The 14789-nt window shown below is 38.0% G+C and overlaps 5 non-coding genes across 5 annotated transcripts; all 5 read right to left on the bottom strand.

The window, feature by feature from the left end:
- Positions 1-11828: 11828 nt before the first annotated feature.
- trnaq-cug lies at positions 11829-11900 on the bottom strand. The gene has a single exon. It is a non-coding gene; the product is annotated as a tRNA-Gln (tRNA).
- A 474-nt stretch (positions 11901-12374) lies between these two features.
- trnaq-cug lies at positions 12375-12446 on the bottom strand. The gene has a single exon. It is a non-coding gene; the product is annotated as a tRNA-Gln (tRNA).
- Positions 12447-13130: 684 nt separating this feature from the next.
- trnaq-cug lies at positions 13131-13202 on the bottom strand. The gene has a single exon. It is a non-coding gene; the product is annotated as a tRNA-Gln (tRNA).
- Positions 13203-13706: 504 nt separating this feature from the next.
- trnaq-cug lies at positions 13707-13778 on the bottom strand. Its single transcript has one exon. It is a non-coding gene; the product is annotated as a tRNA-Gln (tRNA).
- Positions 13779-14462: 684 nt separating this feature from the next.
- On the bottom strand, positions 14463-14534 carry trnaq-cug. The gene has a single exon. It is a non-coding gene; the product is annotated as a tRNA-Gln (tRNA).
- Between the last annotated feature and the right edge of the window lie 255 nt (positions 14535-14789).

Here is a 14789-nt window from a genome sequence, read left to right as displayed (position 1 = left end):
GGAGAAAAACGATTTAATCTCTGTGTGCTGGTGGAGATTTTTTAAAAAGAAGATAGGAGTGTGTTGTCCGCATTTTAACTAGCAGAGGGACTGGGGTGTCATTGATTCCCCTTTCTCTGCTTTTCTAATCGTTGTTCTCTCCTGTTTTTGAAAGATACAAACGATTAGGTTTTCTGGCATTTTCTTAAAGTGTTAAAATACAAAACAATGATCTTTCTCGACATTTTCAGGGCATTTAAATCCAGATTTTCCCTTTTTTATATAAACGAGGTATTGCTTATTGCTTTAATAATTATTGGTACATCATATTGGTTGAATAACACGTGTTTGTGGATGTTTTAATGGTGTTAAACCCGTGCGTAATTTCCATTTGTGTGCGTAAAACAGATCTACATGTGGGCATGTTACCTAACAGTGTTTTTTATTCCTCTTGTATTTTTCTAATACGTTTTCGGTCCTTTAAAGATGCAACAACACTGATTCTCTTTGCATTTTAATCCAAATTTCATTTTTTTTTTACATATAAAACAATATTGTTTATCGCTTTAATAATGAATGGTATAACATATAGTTGAATGGATTGGGTTTGTGAAGGTTTTAATGGTGTAAAACCCGTGCGTAATTTGCATTTTTTTGTGCGTGAAACAGCTCCATGTTGGCACTTTGTTGTTGATCCTCACTGAAGTCCTTTCCTCGAAAACAAGCCGAGTCTAAACAAAACTGCTTCTTCCGGATGTTTCTGGAATGCTGTTTGGAGCATTTGTTTCCTGCTTTGATTTCCGTAAATGGAGAGCCATAAAACCATAAAGTGGCTCTGTGAAAACACACCGCCTGTGTGTGTGTGTGTGTGTGTGTGTGTGTGTGTGTGTGTGTGTGTGTGTGTGTGTGTGTGTGTGTGTCCTCACACGGCTTCTCAAGTGTCAAAACAACACCAGTGAACCAAAAGTTAGGCAACGCGTAAAGATTTCGTTTAAAAAATATATAGAAGTCTTCTTTAAATAACATAATGATGAGTTAATAATATAAAAGCCACTAATATTAATAAACTAAAATGCAAATAAAAACCAAAAAAACGTTGGAATTGAACTTATTAAAGGTAGGAGTATCTGTCTACATTGAATGAGCACTTGCATAATGCACATTTCACTTTTATTTTGCAGAAATAACGCGATTTCTTTGTCTTCTTCATCTGGTTATAGGATGTATTAACTCAAGTCATGTCAAGGAAAAGGTCTCCAAATTGTTCATAAACATAAATAGGGACAATTTAGATGAAAATTGTGTTTTTAAAATAACATTTGCACAGATAGAGCCGAGTGTAACCGGTGCAACATTCAATATCAGAGTAGTGCTGTGCAGAATCCGTTTATTCTGGGATATACCTAATTTAATTAACATAGTGTCGCCTCTTGAATGATAACCTCCTCCAACAGAAATGTCCCGGGACAGTCGCCCTGTTCGAGGTGCATTCAGGGTAACTGGGAAAAGAGAACTCTCATGAACCTCCGTGTCTAATAAACTACGAGTGATAGATGGGGGTGAAAATGGTGCAGACCTGAATCTGTAGCGCCATCTAGAGTTTGATTCAGCGTGCAGCAGCAGCAGATCTACACCGCAGTGGTTTAACATGAACATATATGTGCTATTGATTAAGATGTTGGTGATGATTAGGAGGATTTAGCCGCGCTTTTAGTATATATTCTTCTGTGTTGATCGATGGTAGTAAAATATATTTACATTTGTGGTGAAGTTTCTTCCTGGTGTTAAAAGAGGAGACACTTATTTAGTTGCATGCATCAAACAATTAAACAACTAAAGCACATTAAAAAAATAAACCACATTTAGAGAAGTGTGTCTCTTTAGTTTGCTGCACCTTGTCACCGATTTACGGGCTTGTATCGCCCCCTAGTGGCTCAAAGTACAAACAGCACTTTGATTTAATATTGTATAATTACCTGAACATGCATCAATATAATAACCACTTCAAATCCCTAGACACAACATAAAAATGTAGAACATACCTATTGTATTGCACATGTGTTATACTACAGGCTATTTATTTGCAATAGAACATAAGCTGATAGGTGTAACAGGCTGTCGACGCTCATTAGCCATTTCAATTATAATCTTTTATCGTTGTGTTACCTTTATCAGAAGATGATGACCCACCGCTTCACTTCAAGCTGTTAGAGTCCTGAAAAAGAAGAATTAGGATGAGAAAGAGCTTCCAAAAATGTGAAGAAATCAGAAAACAGACATGCAAAGCCATGACAGGAAGATACTTCGGTGAATTAATGAGATTAGTTGAGTTAAAAACCTGAAATCAGGCTCTCTGAGGGACCAACCTGCAGGTAGACTTCTTGTTGGTAAATGAGCGTCTGCATCTGAAGGCTGTGCCCCATCCTTCCTGCAGGGAGGGAGAGACGGGCATTATATAATTTACTGACAGAGGAGACACACACACACACACACACACACACACACACACACACACACACACACACACACACACACACACACACACACACACCTCTCTCTCGTTTTCTGTCTGTCCGTCTTTCTGTCTGTCTTCAGCTTTAATTTAATGTTTGTCTCATTCTGTGCGTCACTGTCTCCTTTTGTCTCTTTGTTTCTCTCTCTCTCTCACAACACACACACACACACACACACACACACACACACACACACACACACACACACACACACACACACACACCACACACACACACACACACACACACACACACACACACCACACACACACACACACACACTCCCTGCTGCATTGCAGTGGGTTGTAAATACTGAGTGTCAGCTGAGCTCCAGTGAGCAGAAGTGAAATACTGTCTTTGTCTCTCTCTATCTCTCACCCCCAGCCGGCTGCCCTCCGCTGGGGGATGAAAAAGAAATGTAAAATTCAACACTAAAAAAGAGTAGAAAATACTGTCTCTTTGTCTCGCTGACACTCAGGCTTCCCTCGTAAAATATAAAGAACGTCAATGAAAACAAAAACCCAGAGGAAGGGGCTCCTCTTGTCTCGCTCTGTCCATCTGTCCGAGCTTCTTTTATGGACGAGAAATTCAGTTTCTCAGAGGCCTCCAATGATTTATAAACCCAAAAAACGAGATATTTCTTACATATATTTCTGTCTCGTCTGTCTTCTCAGAGGACATGCGACCTAAATGTCCATATCTGGTCATTTTATCAATCATTTGTTTCAGTTTTTTTGTTTGAAATGGTGAGAAACACTAGTTTTCCTTTGATGTTTTTCACCTAGAGGACACACAGAAACCCACTTTGTGTTCTAACTAAATATCATTACACTAAACACCTGCACACTATGAAGATAATGCATGTGTGTGTTTGAAAGCCATATTGAAGACTGCACTTTGAGAATCATTCCTTGTCATCATGCATCCTTTGAAGTCATGTCTATATCTCATTGAAGCAAAGCATCCTCATGTGTTCTGCATCAGGCCTGGTTATTATAACGAAACGTAATTGTGATATTACACAACATGCATCATAAAGGAGGGCGCTGTTCCCTCTTGTGTAACCCTTTCCAGTTTGGTTGAAGTGTTTTGAAAACAGTTACATTAAATTGCATGTGACTTTTATCCAAAGCCACTTTCAATAAGTGCATTCAACCATGAAGGAACAATAACATGTAGCTGCCAATAAGCCAAACAGTGTTACCTGTTTACCCAATATATATTATAAATGCATCTAGTCATTTAGGGATTACAAAATGTAGTTTAAGTGGCTGAAAAAGACACATTTGGCCAATGCAGACACAATAGAGTGTAATGCATTCAGACACGTGATATCTGTAATAGTGAAGTCCATTTTGAAAGCCTGATTTAAACTCTTCTAAGCCTTTGATGCATTCAATGATCTACACATACATGCATCTAGTGGACCAATCAGTGTACAGTATATATGTTTCGTTTAACCAACCAGATGTTAAATGTGTGTTACCTGATGAGAGCAGCTGGATCTGAAGCATCCTGCAACACAAGCAGAACAAACACATTAGAGCAGAGGAAAACGAAATATCAGTCAGACATTAGTGAATGCATTTATACAAAGAAATAGGCCTTAAAACATGAGAGAAATCATTCAAGAAATATACGTACGTGTCTTGTTCCGTCTGTGAGCAGCAATTGTTACTGTTTGTTGTACTTTTATATCTAAAGTCTGTAAACAAAGGACTTTTTTCAGCTAATTTTAACATTAAAAAGTCGCTTTTAACGAATAAAAACGACAAATACAGTTGTAAAAGTTGCTTAGAGATAAAGAATGTAGATTGCGCGGGTGAAGAGGAGCAGCTCTGGTGTACCGAGAGCGCGCGAGGCTGCTCGTGAGGGTATGCACTGCACGTGCACACATGACCGTTACCGGCCAATGGCGGCAGGCCGTAAAAATGGTTTTATGACCTGAGAGAGTGTAAATCCCGCAGACAGGGGGGGATTTGTGGCAGCTGCATTCAAGAGAAAGCTGCATACACACACACACACACACACACACACACACACACACACACACACACACACACACACACACACACACACACACACACACACACACACACACACATACACACACACACACACACACACACACACACACACACACACACACACACACACACACACACACACACACACGCACACACACAGACCTAACACTTGTCTTAACCGTTTCTTTCGCGAGATATTTCTTTCTCTATTACATTTTTTATTTCGTTAATACTTCATTTGTATTATTTCGTTGAGTTTAATTATATATATAATAATAATACAACATTAAAAAGATAGAGAGAGAGAGAGGTAGCCCGCAAACTGTAAAATAATAGTGGAAATTAATATGAAGACAGGGAAAATATTTAAAGATTTTGATCATTTTTATTTTATTTTATTTCACTCGTTTTATTTATTTTAAGTAATAATAATTATTGGTATAAGGGGACACAATAATCAAATCATGCTAACTATGAAAAGCATGCAGGATGGCGATTTAAAAACGATATGAAAATGTTAAAGTAAATATAAGAACAATAATCAAATATGTTTTCTCACTGTTTTTATTTTAGTCGAAATAAATACTAACTAAAGTGTGATACAATAGCATGTAAACAACATATTAAGATACATTTAAAAAATCCCTCAAGCATATCATTCTAGCATTTAAAAAGGTGATGAAACATTATCACAGTTGTTATCACGTGGTCATATTTAGATCACATCGATATTTGTGGTTAACTGGGAAGAGGGCCAAGAACATTTTAACCTGCGGTTTTTCTCTAACCGCAGTGTGAACACCACACACACACACACACACACACACACACACACACACACACACACACCACACACACACACACACACACACACACACACACACACACACACACACACACACACACACACACACACACACACACTAAAGGCCTCTGATCCAGTATAGTTTGAAATTATGTTGATTTGGTTTTTATTAATTTGTGCAAAACTACAAAGAAAACCACTGATAGCAGACCCTTAACCTTAAACTATAATATTTCCTCTAACAAGATGCTAGCCTAATTTTAATAGAACGAAAATAAAGAATATTTCCATTTTCCCACAAATTAAACAGAAACACAGACAAAAAAGTCCCGATCAGACTCACATTTTGAAACCAAAACACACATGTTTGTAATGCAAAGAAAGAAAGTCGTGGCTTTTCCGAAGCAGCAAAAGTTTACAAGACATTGAACACAATGTATTTTGTTTGCTTCTTTTTTTGTACACTTTTATTAGTATGGATTTAATGAATGAGGAGAAACAAGGGCCATTTCCCAGTGTACTGAATGTATTACAATTGTTAGGAAATACATTAAGGTATCTTTGAAATATGATATGGTATTTGCTTGTGATGATATCGGGATTACTTTCTCACAAAAATGCAATATTTTTACTGATGCAAAGAAACGATGTGTTCCTTTTCTGGCCACCTGGGGGCAGCAGAAACAATGTGTGAACACAACAAAGACACAAGAGCGCTTTTAAGTTGATATGACCAACTTGTAATATAATAGGTCCAGCAGTTTAAAGCAAAACTATTTTTCATTTAAAGTAATTTGTATGCCCATCTGACGAATGTAAGATAAATACGACGTTATTTTGTTGCCTAATATATTAGTTATAGCCGCTTAAAAGGGGCCATATTCTTCTCATTTTCAGGTTCATATCAGTATGTAGTGTCTCTACTTTAAAGAGTCCTCTCCTGCTGATGTTCAGGTGTATATCAGTATGTAGTGTCTCTACTTTAAAGAGTCCTCTCCTGTTGATGTTCAGGTGTATATCAGTATGTAGTGTCTCTACTTTAAAGAGTCCTCTCCTGCTGATGTTCAGGTGTATATCAGTATGTAGTGTCTCTACTTTAAAGAGTCCTCTCCTGCTGATGTTCAGGTGTATATCAGTATGTAGTGTCTCTACTTTAAAGAGTCCTCTCCTGCTGATGTTCAGGTGTATATCAGTATGTAGTGTCTCTACTTTAAAGAGTCCTCTCCTGCTGATGTTCAGGTGTATATCAGTATGTAGTGTCTCTACTTTAAAGAGTCCTCTCCTGCTCATGTTCAGGTGTATATCAGTATGTAGTGTCTCTACTTTAAAGAGTCCTCTCCTGCTGATGTTCAGGTGTATATTAGTATGTAGTGTCTCTACTTTAAAGAGTCCTCTCCTGCTGATGTTCAGGTGTATATCAGTATGTAGTGTCTCTACTTTAAAGAGTCCTCTCCTGCTGATGTTCAGGTGTATATCAGTATGTAGTGTCTCTACTTTAAAGAGTCCTCTCCTGCTGATGTTCAGGTGTATATCAGTATGTAGTGTCTCTACTTTAAAGAGTCCTCTCCTGCTGATGTTCAGGTGTATATCAGTATGTAGTGTCTCTACTTTAAAGAGTCCTCTCCTGCTCATGTTCAGGTGTATATCAGTATGTAGTGTCTCTACTTTAAAGAGTCCTCTCCTGCTGATGTTCAGGTGTATATCAGTATGTAGTGTCTCTACTTTAAAGAGTCCTCTCCTGCTGATGTTCAGGTGTATATCAGTATGTAGTGTCTCTACTTTAAAGAGTCCTCTCCTGCTGATGTTCAGGTGTATATCAGTATGTAGTGTCTCTACTTTAAAGAGTCCTCTCCTGCTGATGTTCAGGTGTATATCAGTATGTAGTGTCTCTACTTTAAAGAGTCCTCTCCTGCTGATGTTCAGGTGTATATCAGTATGTAGTGTCTCTACTTTAAAGAGTCCTCTCCTGCTGATGTTCAGGTGTATATCAGTATGTAGTGTCTCTACTTTAAAGAGTCCTCTCCTGCTGATGTTCAGGTGTTTATCAGTATGTAGTGTCTCTACTTTAAAGAGTCCTCTCCTGTTGATGTTCAGGTGTATATCAGTATGTAGTGTATCTACTTTAAAGAGTCCTCTCCTGCTGATGTTCAGGTGTATATCAGTATGTAGTGTCTCTACTTTAAAGAGTCCTCTCCTGCTGATGTTCAGGTGTATATCAGTATGTAGTGTCTCTACTTTAAAGAGTCCTCTCCTGCTGATGTTCAGGTGTATATCAGTATGTAGTGTCTCTACTTTAAAGAGTCCTCTCCTGCTGATGTTCAGGTGTATATCAGTATGTAGTGTCTCTACTTTAAAGAGTCCTCTCCTGCTGATGTTCAGGTGTATATCAGTATGTAGTGTCTCTACTTTAAAGAGTCCTCTCCTGCTGATGTTCAGGTGTATATCAGTATGTAGTGTCTCTACTTTAAAGAGTCCTCTCCTGCTGATGTTCAGGTGTATATCAGTATGTAGTGTCTCTACTTTAAAGAGTCCTCTCCTGCTGATGTTCAGGTGTATATCAGTATGTAGTGTCTCTACTTTAAAGAGTCCTCTCCTGCTGAGAACAAACCAAGATATTGAGTATCAAAAATGTGTCCTCTGCCTTTCCTTAAGCATATTCAGGCAGAAATGGATCTGAATAGGTTCTGCAAGACTGAATTTAGTGTTAAAAATGTACATTTCTAGGGCTAAGAAACGTGAATGAATGCAGCTTCAGAGCATGCTAAGAAAATCACATTCATTTGATTTAAAACCGTGAATAAATAAACATTAATTTAGCTCAAATGGTCTTTTTTCTCTCTCTCTGAACGTATAGCTGCCATAAAACGGGCCTCACTCATTTCCATGTTAATGACAATAGCCGCCATCTTATTGAATTCACCACAATCTACCTGCATGTGCATTTCTACCATTTTAGAGTCAATGAGAAGAGGCTAAATGCATGCAATCAGATTTAAATGCATGTCTTCGGACACACTTCTCGCACACCTGTAACACAAGCTGTATTTCATCTAAAATAGATATTTCCCCCCACTTTGATTTAAGGAATACTCAGCTATGCATGTAACGTATTGGCTATTGTCATTGCATACTGCTCAAGACAATAAGCAGTCTAGGCTGTGGTAATATATCTTGTTTTTGTTTACGTCTTTGATTTATGCTTTGTATTTTATAGCCATGTAAATCTCAGACAGAACAGCAGAAGTATTGACTACATTGTAACGCCTATATTTGCTTTTAGATGCAGTGTTTTGTCATTAGCGGTGAAAGAAAGTGGACTTTTTAAAAGACAAGATGTGGTAAATACTTGTGTATGCTGCTCTTTCCCCTTTGCATATAATTTATTTATGTTTTGCTATGTTTACAAATGTCATGTTCTTATATGTTGTCTGTCAGGGACTACGGATGGAAATGAGCTCAAAGCTCAAATCCGGCATATTTACACTTGAAGCATTATTTGTCTAAAGTGTTCATTAATGTGCATTGTCCCTATTCAAATAAACGATTAAATGAAATGAAGATGCTTTTTTACAATGCTTGGTTGATAATTATACGTGTGCTTTTCTATACTGTATGAGATATTTGCATTTTGCAGAAGGTGTCCAGGAACTCTAGTCTTCAAGAGAATATAGAAAAATCCACATAAGGAAACTAATATTGTGGAAAAAGGCTTGAAGTAAATAAATGAAAAGCATTTTAAATACTATTAGAGAAGTGTTGGGAAAATACTGAATGTTCCTTCTATATCAAAGTAGCACGTGATAACAGAGGCCTGTGTACGTAGCCGGATGTATGACTACATGGGTGACGCTCATGAGACACTGTGTTGAAGTTATGATAGCTATGTTCCTAAAACTGGCATGATGACACAGAATCTAGAGGGATAGGCATGTGACTGTCATGTTTATTGCTTACGCAGGCCCTAGCTGATCTGAACTAATGTCAGAATACTGCTTTGAACCAGTATTCCTCCATCTTGTGACTGTGTAACTCCCTCTCTTGGATATCAGCATGTGAAGGACACTGTTCAGGAACTAGTTGATGCTCTGTATGTGATGACTACTTCCATTCTGGAGAGGATCACAGATACATGGATCCTGAGATTGAAGCTCAAGCCGGTGACGAGTGAGATGTCTCCTAACAAGAAGGGTAAGAATTCAGCTTCAACGTGACACAGGCTTAATTTTTATATATCATGTTTTGCATTTTTCGATCAGGTTGTTTATAGTTTAACGGAAAAATCCCAGTTCCTTTTTGTTGAGGGAACCACGAGATGCTATCCTCTGTCTACAAACACGTCGTCTCTGCCCCAGTGATGTGACGTTCACGAACGATCCGATTCTTTTGAACGAAGGGAACCGAGTCGTACTTGGTGAGAGCCGTTCTTTTTATGGTTGGTTCACTGCTGAAAGTTAATCCAATGTGTCTGTGTCACTTTGAAATGATGACTGATAATCCATCATTCCATTTGTATGTCAATAACGGAGATTTCATATATAGCTGCTACCAGAGTGGATGACAGCTTCCGGTTCCGGGGCATTCTGGCTACGCATCACTCATTCACCAATGGGTAATGTTTAGATGGATTTGAGGAACTTCCCCTCGATTCTATTGGCTCTAACGGTTAAAAATGGTGTCAATCATCAAAATCGAACGAGGGGGGCCAGAGATATGGAAAATGCACCCAAATGACCCCAGAAGTGTTTTTTTCGTTTTCTAAATCTCTCTAAAAAGGTAAAATGTCACCTGTTTTGCATCAATCTTGATACAGGGTACTTATTATATGTTATAGTTTTGATTCCTAAAGCTTTTAGTCTCCGATCCCATCATTCAAGGGTGAGTAATGTTTTTGTTTTGGACGTGACACTATAATTTACATTCTTTTACTATGTTCAATCTAAATTTACTTTAAAATAAAAAACATCTATATTGATTCTGACTCTTCTACATCCAACTCACAGGTGTATCATTGCTAATAATTTTTGCATGATAATTTTACCCTTTTAGAAGGGAAGATATAGACATTTTGTTCTGGGAATGTCATTTTCGAGCCTGAGGCCTGAAAAACAGGCTCAGGGCTCAACAGGTTAAAGGAACTTGCTTCCCTGAATGCACATGTAGATGACATAACGCGTGCTGCTTGAGTAGTAGTTCGGCTGGCTGAGAGATGTAGCAAGTTATAAACAAATTCTGTGAGTAAAAGTAGATTTCTGGCAATACAGTCAATCATTATCCCGGTGATTATTTCGCAGATAAACCTATTAACCCGCCCCCTTAAAGAAAACTCTCGGAAAGGAACGGAGCCATACAATCTGGCTCCCTTCAAAGAGCCTTAATTCCCATCAATACTCTGCACCACTCTATTTATCTGCATGAACAGTTGTGAGATAATCCACAGTAGAAAAACCCACGAGCTCAGATTTATTTAAAGTGGACCTATCATGCAAAATGCACTTTAGTACGTCTTTTATACATGAATATGTGTCCCCGGTGTTCCAGGGAACTCACCAAGTGTCATAAAATACAACCCTTTCTCTTTTTCTCCGTACCCACATCTTTTTAAAACGGGGCTGCAACGAGCGGATACAGATTCCATCCGACCCGACGTCAGCCCGGAATGCTGGGCGGTGAGGCTCCGCCATGGGCAACGCTCCACCTATCAGGGGAATGAGAGGTTGGGTCACGGCCGGCCATTGCCGCTCGAAAGCGCTGGAGACGCTGTAGTACATATGCCAGGCCTGTAAGTGGCGCTGTAGTCTGCCACAAAAGTAGCAAAGAAGACTTCCCGCGCATGGTTGCCATGGTTGCCCTTCTGTTTATTCTCCACTGTGGCTCTTTTTCTCCCTCCCCGAGGCAAGCGTTCGCTCCTGCTGCTGTAATTCAATGCAATCCCTCCCCGTTGAGGCAAGCGCTGTAATTCTCTCCGGTTAGTCCACCAGCAGATGACAAACACCCACCTCTCCGCCTCTTCCAAAGGAACGAGGGGACCGTGCGGCAGAGTTTCAGTTAGATTTGTTTTCGCTGGTCAACATGTCCGTTAAAATTTAAATCTTCCGGACAAAATTAGAAAAGTGCCGGTCAGAGGTCTTCTTTATTATTTATTGAGCTTTAAAACAAATGAATAATGACTCTAAGAATAATACACGGAGGACAGAGCCTCTCTTTTCCTCTCCCTCTTCTGAGAGCCCAGCAGCTGATCTCAAAGCACGCCCCCTCTCCTGCAGGGGGGCGTGGTCAGCTGCAGCTCATTTGCATTAAAGCTACGTCACAGAATCAGCCCCTGCAAAAACAGGGCTAGAAAAGAGCAAATAGATCGAAATGAGGCATGGCTAAAATGCATGATCTGTGCAAATGCAGACGTGTTTTATATAGGTATGGTGGCCCTACAATATATTTGTCAAATATAGCATGATAGGTCCACTTTAAACTACTTCAATAACCCAGATTTAATCTACACAATAAATCAGGTTCTACCGAGATTTGAACTCGGATCGCAGGATTCAGAGTCCTGAGTGCTAACCATTACACCATAGAACCACATCAGTGACTGCCAGGTAAATAACTAAACGAAACAAGAAGAAAATATACAAACGTGAGGGAAAAGCAAATGATAGGACACAGAGAAGAAGAGATTTTGAGGTAAATGTGAGCTTTTTGCTCATTTTAAATCATATTAGTGAAGGGGTAGAAATGTAGTTTTACACAATGTTGGACCATTGCAGTCTAATATTAAAACTATACAAATCACCTTTAATCACTTTTATAAATTAAAATTTGCCTTAATATCCCTTTATTTCAGAATCAGAAATACTACAAATGTTACATCATGTTGTATATAATTTCACAAGCGATGCTACCCTCTGTATCAACCTACAAAGTACGTCATCTCTGCACCACTCTATTAATCTGCATGCACAGTTGTGAGATAATCCACAGTAGAAAAACCCACGAGCTCAGATTTAATCAAACAATTTCAATAACCCGGATTTTAGCTAATCTTCACAAAAAATTAGGTTCTACCGAGATTTGAACTCGGATCGCAGGATTCAGAGTCCTGAGTGCTAACCATTACACCATAAAACCACATGAGTGACCGCTAGGTAAATAAGTAGTAAAACAGACATTAAGAGAATATACAAAAGTGAGGGGAAAGCAAATGATAGGACACAGAGAAGAAGAGATGGGATTTTGAGGTAAATGTGAGCTTTTTGCTCATTTTAAATCATATTAGCAAAGGGGTAGAAAAAAAGGGTTTCCATGTAGTTTTACACAATGTTGGACCATTGCAGTCTAATATTAAAACTATACAAATCACCTTTAATCACTTTTATAAATTAATATTTGCCTTAATATCCCTTTATTTCAGAACCAAAATAATAATAAGAAATTACCCCTTATCTAAAAAGTATGGAATATTTATCTAAATATTTGTAATCATTTTGTAAAAATATATAATATTTAAAACATTGAAGATTGTGAGCTATTTCCCCCCCAAAAAATACATTTCGGAATTCAGCTTCAACACCACAGCTGCTAAAAATGTTACATCATGTTGTATATAGTTTAACAAATCAACCCAGTGCCTTTTTGTTGTGGGAACCAAGCGATGCTACCCTCTGTATCAGCCTACAAAGTACGTCATCTCTGCACCACTCTATTCATCTGCATGCACAGTTGTGAGATAATCCATAGTAGAAAAACCCGCGAGCTCAGATTTAATCAAACTTCTTCAATAACCCGGATTTTATCTAATCTTCACAATAAATCAGGTTCTACCGAGATTTGAACTCGGATCGCAGGATTCAGAGTCCTGAGTGCTAACCATTACACCATAGAACCACATGGGTGACTGCTAGGTAAACAAGTATAAATAAACAATAAGAGAATATACAAAAGTGAGGGGAAAGCAAATGATAGGACACAGAGAAGAAAAGATTTTGAGGTAAATATATAAAAAGCTCATTTTAAATCATATTAGCGTGTATTCCATGTAGTTTTACACAATGTTGGACCATTGCAGTCTAATATTAAAACTATACAAATCACCTTTAATCACTTTTATAAATTAATGTTTGCCTTAATATCCCTTTATTTCAGAATCAGAAATACTCCAAAACGTTACATCATGTTGTATATAGTGTAACAAATCAACCAAGTGCCTGTTTGTGTGGGAACCAAGCGATGCTACTCTCTGTATCAGCCTACAAAGTACGTCATCTCTGCACCACTCTATTAATCTACATGCACAGTTGTGAGATAATCCACAGTAGAAAAACCCGCGAGCTCAGATTTAATCAAACTACTTCAATAACCCGGATTTTAATCTAATCTTCACAATAAATCAGGTCCTACCGAGATTTGAACTCGGATCGCAGGATTCAGAGTCCTGAGTGCTAACCATTACACCATAGAACCACATGAGTGACCGTTAGGTAAATAAGTATTAAAACAGACATTAAGAGAATATACAAAAGTGAGGGGAAAAGCAAATGATAGGACACAGAGAAGAAGAGATTGGATTTTGAGGTAAATGTGAGCTTTTTGCTCATTTTAAATCATATTAGCAAAGGGGTAGAAAAAAAGGGTTTCCATGTAGTTTTACACAATGTTGGATCATTGCAGTCTAATATTAAAACTATACAAATCACCTTTAATCACTTTTATAAATTAATATTTGCCTTAATATCCCTTTATTTCAGAACCAAAATAATAATAAGAAATTACCCCTTATCTAAAAAGTATGGAATATTTATCTAAATATTTGTAATCATTTTGTAAAAATATATAACATTTAAAACACTGAAGATTGTGAGCTATTTCCCCCCCAAAAAATACATTTCGGAATTCAGCTTCAACACCACAGCTGCTAAAAATGTTACATCGTGTTGTATATTGTTTAACAAATCAACCCAGTGCCTTTTTGTTGTGGGAACCAAGCGATGCTACCCTCTGTATCAACCTACAAAGTACGTCATCTCTGCACCACTCTATTAATCTGCATAAACAACTGTGAGATAATCCACGGTAGAAAAACCCGCGAGCTCAGATTTAATCAAACTACTTCAATAACGCGATTTAATCTAATCTTCACAATAAATCAGGTTCTACCGAGATTTGAACTCGGATCGCAGGATTCAGAGTCCTGAGTGCTAACCATTACACCATAGAACCACATGAGTGACCGTCAGGTAAATAAGAAGTATTAACAATAAGAGAATACAAAAGTGAGGGGAAAGCAAATGATAGGACACAGAGAAGAAGAGATGGGATTTTGAGGTAAATGTGAGCTTTTTGCTCATTTTAAATCATATTAGCAAAGGGGTAGAAAAAAAGGGTTTCCATGTAGTTTTACACAATGTTAGACCATTGCAGTCTAATATTAAAACTATACAAATCACCTTTAATCACTTTTATAAATTAATATTT

The sequence above is a fragment of the Gymnodraco acuticeps genome, unplaced genomic scaffold (genome assembly GCF_902827175.1).
Source record: "Gymnodraco acuticeps unplaced genomic scaffold, fGymAcu1.1, whole genome shotgun sequence".
Taxonomy (NCBI): Eukaryota; Metazoa; Chordata; class Actinopteri; order Perciformes; family Bathydraconidae; genus Gymnodraco; species Gymnodraco acuticeps.
Note: the sequence above shows the minus strand (reverse complement) of the source record. Positions and strands in the feature narration are given on the sequence as shown.